Source organism: Mus caroli, chromosome 4, assembly GCF_900094665.2.
Source record: "Mus caroli chromosome 4, CAROLI_EIJ_v1.1, whole genome shotgun sequence".
NCBI lineage: Eukaryota > Metazoa > Chordata > Mammalia > Rodentia > Muridae > Mus > Mus caroli.
The window spans coordinates 14,447,474-14,453,792 of NC_034573.1; the positions used below are offsets into that span (position 1 = coordinate 14,447,474).

The 6,319-nt window shown below is 35.3% G+C and overlaps 1 protein-coding gene across 1 annotated transcript in view; it reads right to left on the reverse strand.

Moving 5' to 3' along the window:
- Positions 1 to 6,319, reverse strand: part of Cnbd1 (cyclic nucleotide binding domain containing 1) — a 323,182-nt gene that overhangs the window by 230,882 nt on the left and 85,981 nt on the right. The window lies entirely within an intron of this gene.

A 6,319-nucleotide genomic window follows, 5' to 3' on the forward strand; every position in this document is an offset into this window, starting at 1 on the left:
TCACACCAGTCAGAATGGCTAAGATCAAAAATTCAGGTGACAGCAGATGCTGGTGAGGATGTGGAGAAAGAGGAACACTCCTCCATTGTTGGTGGGACTGCAAGCTTGTACAACCACTCTAGAAATCAGTCTGGCGGTTCTTCAAAAAATAGTTTTTTAAATTTAAATACTATTAAAGGTATCTAATGGAAAATGCAATGTGTGTGTATGTGCACATGTATATATGTTTGTGTATGTGCTCTTCTCAAAACAACTGTTTCTTCTCTTTGTATAGTTAAAATTTAGATATCTAATTTTATGATTTAAGCAAGCAAGTTCAAGTTTTCAGCAAATTGTAAATATCTCTTTCTCAAAAGTTATTTAGGCATTTCTACCACATTTTAAAAGTTGATATTTATCAATAATTAACTTAAAGGACAGGTAAGATGATGCAGCAGTTAAGAACTCTTACTGTTCTTGCAGAGGACCCAGGTTCAGTTCTTTATACCCACACTAGTGGCTCACAACCACTGCTAATTGATTACATCAGATTTGTCACCCTTTCTGGACTCCCAGGCACTGTATATACGTAAACTCCCAGCACACACAAATACACATAAACAGAATATGAATCAGTAAGTCTTAAGAAAAAAAGATTAACTAGTTGTTATACTTACTTTTCCTGGGACACATTTGCAGTTCATGTTTGAATGTGAAATGTCTTTTTCCAAGATCTTATGTTTGAACACTCGGTTCTCAGTTGGTTTACCAACTTCCCTAAACAGGGCCAGCAGCTGAGATCCAAGTGTTCAAACATGAGAGCTTTGTAAGGGGACAGTTCACACCAGTATAACACCAAGAGAATCAAGGTGGAACTTAGGTCACCTGGGAAGCAAGCAAGCTAGCACTCCTGAGTTCTACTCTTCCTCTCCCCTCCCCCTTACAGGAGGTTCTTTGCCAGTATCACCTGAGATGAAATATTCTTCTCCATGTGTTGGCCTTACTGGATATCAACTGCATCAGTTGCACCTCTTCTCCCTAACAGGAAAATATAACCTCTACAGTTCACAGCTTTTTAACAACTTATACCCCAAATTACAGCAAAACATTTCAATCAATCTGTAAGTCAAAGCAAGTCACATGACTGATAGGCACAGTTCTTTTTTTGCCGGCTATGATATGTGCAAGATTTTAATTCATGAAAGACCACTTGAAACTCACATCTAGCTCCTTCAGCCTGTCACTCTTTTTAATACTAGTAACTTTGTGTGAAGCTGATTGGGTTGTCATGATTATTCATGTAATCATTCTGTGAATTCTCGGAAGTCAGAGATATTCCATAATATTTGCCATAGCCTAGAAATACATTCCTGTATGTTATTTTGTTTTCTCTTTTGAAAAATTACATCTCTAGATGAGGGGAAGTTTAACTATCTGGTCATCTGGTTCCAATGGGAAAGGTTAGTTATGAGTAATTTTTGATTGGAAATCCATATAATATATTCTGGTCACGGTTTCCCTTTTCCCATTTTCTCTAGAATTGTCCCCACCCTGACACATCATTATGCCTTCTTTCTCTCTTCAGAAAACAAACAGCTAAATAAAAATAAAACAGAATTTCAAAAAATAAGGAAAAAGCATAAGAAAGTCACACAGAGAGAGTACATACACAGTGTCAAACAAAAGCCACAGAAATACAAAATGAAAATATATAATAAGAAAAAGGCTAGTAAGATTTAAAAAAAAATTAAAAAACACCCTCCCAAAAAAACAATATGAGAACAAGATAATTTGTAAGAACATCATTGAATCTGTTTGTATTTGTCATCCCCTGCTGGGCATGAAGTTGACCATTAAGGGTGGTTTATCCACTCAATGAGACTCCATTGTAGCAAACTAAGTTTCCTTTTCAAGCCAGCTTTGGTGATCAAGAGCTTCTAGGTTAGGGAAACTTCCCTAACTTCCTTCCTTCCTGCTTTCAACACTGGGACCCAGTCTGGCTTGGATTTGCACAGCCCCCATGTATGCTGCCAAAATCTGTAAGTTTCCATGTGCATCAGTCCTGCTGTTTCGAAGACACTGCTTCCTTCGTGTCACCCATGTTCTCTGGCTCATGCACTCGTTCTTCCTCCTCTTCCTAAGCCCTGAGATCCTCCCTTTGCTATTAATATTTTTGATGATTACTTTTCATAAAAACACTGATATCCATTTATTTAAAAATGAGTATGTATGTGTTAATTGTTTCACACATCAATGTTTATTCTTCTTTAAATATATATGCCTGACAAATATTAAAAATCATAACACTGATTTTAAGTATCAAGAATGCTGGAAACAAAAATCTCAAAATATAAAGTACTTTTTAAAACTTTTAAAACTCTGCAATTCAAATTAAGAAATGTGACTCTGAATTCACATTTAACTATCAGTGTTCACATCTCACATCTGTATAGCACAACTGGAATATAAAAGGAAATGGAACTCACAGCAAAGTATTCCCAAATGATGAACAAACTCACTTAATTAGCCTTTACAAAGTCTTCAGAAAGGATGGATAGCGCTTCATAAGCTATGCATACCACAGAACTCAACAGCAAGAACTAACAAAATTACCAACATTCCTAAAAACAATTACCACCACTTACATTGACAACAGCTTCCTATTACAGTGTATGCTCTCAGGGAAGAAAGGGTTTTGTTGTTTTTGTTGTTGTTGTTTTTGGTTTTGGGGGTTTGTTGGTTTTTTGTTTGTTTTTCTTTACAGAGAAAATATTACATGAAATTTTTAAAAGCAACTTTGCTCAATAAATTAACTTTATATTTCATAGAAACTCCAACCACCAACCAAGAATAAAAAGAAGAAGTGAATTTTAAACAACAATCTAAAAAAATAAATAAATAACAGTAGGACAGACTGTTTGATGTAGCAGTGACACCCAAAACAGGCAAGGAACAAAAAGTTGCAGGGACTAACATCGAAAAAGGTGAGAGCAATTAGCTGAGTCTTCTCTCCAAGAGTCTGATGACACACAGAACCAGAAGCCATGAAAGAAAGGAGCAAAAGAAACCAAAAACCATAAAATCTAAGCAGATGTTTCTGCTATCTCAGTACTGGAGGATTAAACATTGAAATCCGGGACCTGAAAAGGAGAGAGGCCTATTGTAAGCTTCAAAAGACTTGGTGGAGCTGCATTTTAGAAATAAATGATTGTAAGTAAATCCCCCACAACCATGAATTCAATAATCATCAAAAGGTGACCTGTTTTATTTTCTCTACTAGAAATGCATCAGATCCTTACAGGAGGAAGATACATGGCTAGTGCTGCCAAGAGAAAGAACAAAATGATCAAAAAATTAGAGACAAAAAGGAAAAAGCACATATTAGAAATGTACAAGAGTTCCAACCTGTGGAGGTTTCTGACATGTATTTCAAAGGAATGTGTTCTAAGTATTCAAAACAATTTGTAACAACACCATGAATTTTATTGTAGAAATAGAATCTAGGAGAATTGAAGTGAATTCTTGCAAGGAAAATATTGTAGCAGAAAAGTAGAAAACTGGTAGCTTTGTAAGCAAATTAGACACAAATGTCTTGAGAAGTGGAAAGTAGAACAGCATCAGAATGGAGCTTCCTGGTGTGAACTGGAGGGAAAAAAAAGAAATCACTAATATCAATTATTGAACAAAGAGATCATAGATTTGAAGGAGAATGAAGAGAGGTACATGTGAGGGTTTGGAGGAAGGAACAGGAGAGGTGTTGTAATTATATAAAATCTCAAAGATAAGGCAAAATAAAAGGAAATTAGTATCAGAAGCAAATGGGTTATTTTATTATAGGTCCAGAACTGGAATGATGTTGAGGGTGAGGGATGGGGTCAGGAGAGTACAAAGCAATACCTGAGAAGATCATGTAATTTTTTTTATCAAAATTAAGAAGAGAAAAGCTAAAATTTCATTGAATTGTGTCAACTTGAAATAACATGAAATTAAATAGTAGATACATTAAAGGAAAAAGAATCCAAAAATTAAAAATAAGTGAAAAAAACATCTTCCAGAGTTAAAGATATTCCTTTAAAAAAGAAAACCAAATAGGTAACATTATTTGAAAAGGAAAGGAAAGAAAGGGAAAGTGGTTGTTGCAGAGAGCTCTGAGCTCTACCTGAGATAGTAGAGTGGCATCTTTAGTGTAGTTAAAAAATTGTTATGGAAAAAGGAGAGAAAAGAAAAGAGCAAGAGGGGTACAGAAAGCCTGGTTAGACCCCGTCTATCCAAATACTGGGAGAAAGACAAAACTTGTGTCCTTAAAATATTTCCAACTTAGAATTCTCTAAGCACAGAGGGGGAAAAAAACCACATTAAAACAAAGAAAACTTGTCACTAGAAGACATACATTATCCAGAAGTACTAACTGGTGTTCTTTCCTAAAGAAAGCTGATCCTATTTTACAACACACAAGTACAAGAAGATATGGAAAGTACCAGAAAGATTAATTTATAGGTTTGTGTAGGTGAATGGTGGAATGCATAACACTAACAATTCTGCGTATTTGTGAAATATATGTAGAATTAAATCAGTGGGCAAAAAAAGAACAAAAGACAAGAATAAGACTGTAGTTAGATTGGTACACTGCATGCATAGCTACAGGAAGCCCTCCACTCGGTTCCCCACTGACATTTAAACCCAGCTGGGCTAGTGCATGCTCTAATTCCAGCACTCAGGAGGTTGAAGCAAGCAGATTGGAAGCCAACGTCATCCTGAATGTCATACATAGGGAGTCTGAGAACTTACTGGACCACATGAGACCAGGTATCCATCCTCCCTCCAAAAAATATCAAAACAAAGGGGAATGTTTATGGCATAAATATTTCTATGATCACTTAAGTTCTCTTGTGGTATACAGAATGTTTGTTTTGTTTTGTTTTGTTTTAAATAGAGCCCAGTAAGTTAAGAATCAATTTTATACTTTCTGGGAAAAATGAAGGACTGTGTATCTAGCTACATAACATTCAAAGGAAAGAAGAAATTACACAAATAGGTAACTCAAATGGAAAAAGAGAAAACTAAGTCTGCCTGACACCTGACTATATTTTATAACAAACAGAGTAAGTGCCAAAGTTAAGAGGCAGATAGCATTAGACTTAAGGACAAATGCAGATCAATGCAAACAGTAAGCAACAATAACAAAAAGCTCTAGCTTGTGTCTGACCAAACCATTTCGGGTAATGTGAATTGACATTTTGCTTCTAAGGAAGATGAATAAAAGTTGTTCATCTAAAAAAGAAAAAGAAGAAGAAACAGTGTTCCTCAAATAAGCTTGTGGAACTATTTGGCACAATCCCATTCTCTCTTAACACATCCTATTGACTAACATTATTAACTCAATTTTGCCTCCTAAGGGACTGACTTTCATGCATCCAGCTTACTCCCTGGTGCTTTCTGTTTTTCTTCCTAGACATTTAGTTGAAGCAAAATATTTCTCTCAGCGGGCATTTAGATGCAGGGATACATTTGATGTGTCAACTCTGAGTATTAAATCTTCCTTTTAAAATAATGACATTTCCTGAATAAATTCTAATTAAGAACTTTGAAGACAGAAATATTCAAAGCTTTAATCAAAGAAAGGAATTTCTGTGAGACTCATAGGGGAAATACCAGCACCCTGATGCTTACCCACCTCCGGGTCTAAAGCTGCTCACTGTTGGTAACTAGAGAACCTGAGCTCATATAGGTCCTACCAGCACCTATTACATCAGCCCTGATTCACTGTAGCCCTAGAGATTTACAGTATGGAAAAGAGCTTCCCACACCTCATAGAAATCATCCATAAAAACAACCTTAATATAAATGACAAGACATAATCTTTTACATCCTCTATGAAAAACAAGTACTTCATTTTAAAATACCCAGGCACGATTATGGTTTTACAAACATTTAATTATTGTGGAAACAATGTCCAATAATTCATCAAATAAACCAGTTAACATTTTGTCTAGATATTTGGAATTTAAGTAGTAAATTCTAATTGATCACAATCATCTCAAGAGGAATACGTGAACATTATTTTAACCACAAAAGATGTTATTTGTCTTAAGTTTGTTCTGTTGATTTGATAAGGATGTGGATGATAAAAAACATTAACCAAACAAAAAAACAAAAACAAGTAAACAAACACCTGGGGCCAAAAAGGATTTTTTTTTTTTTTTTTTTTTTTTTTTTTTTTTTTTTTTTTTTTTGCTACAAGTGGCCCTCCATCACCTAGGGAATCCATAGCCAAAATTGGAGCAGAGAGGTGAATCAGAACCACCAATCAATGCTGCTTACAAGGTTGCCCTCCATGGCT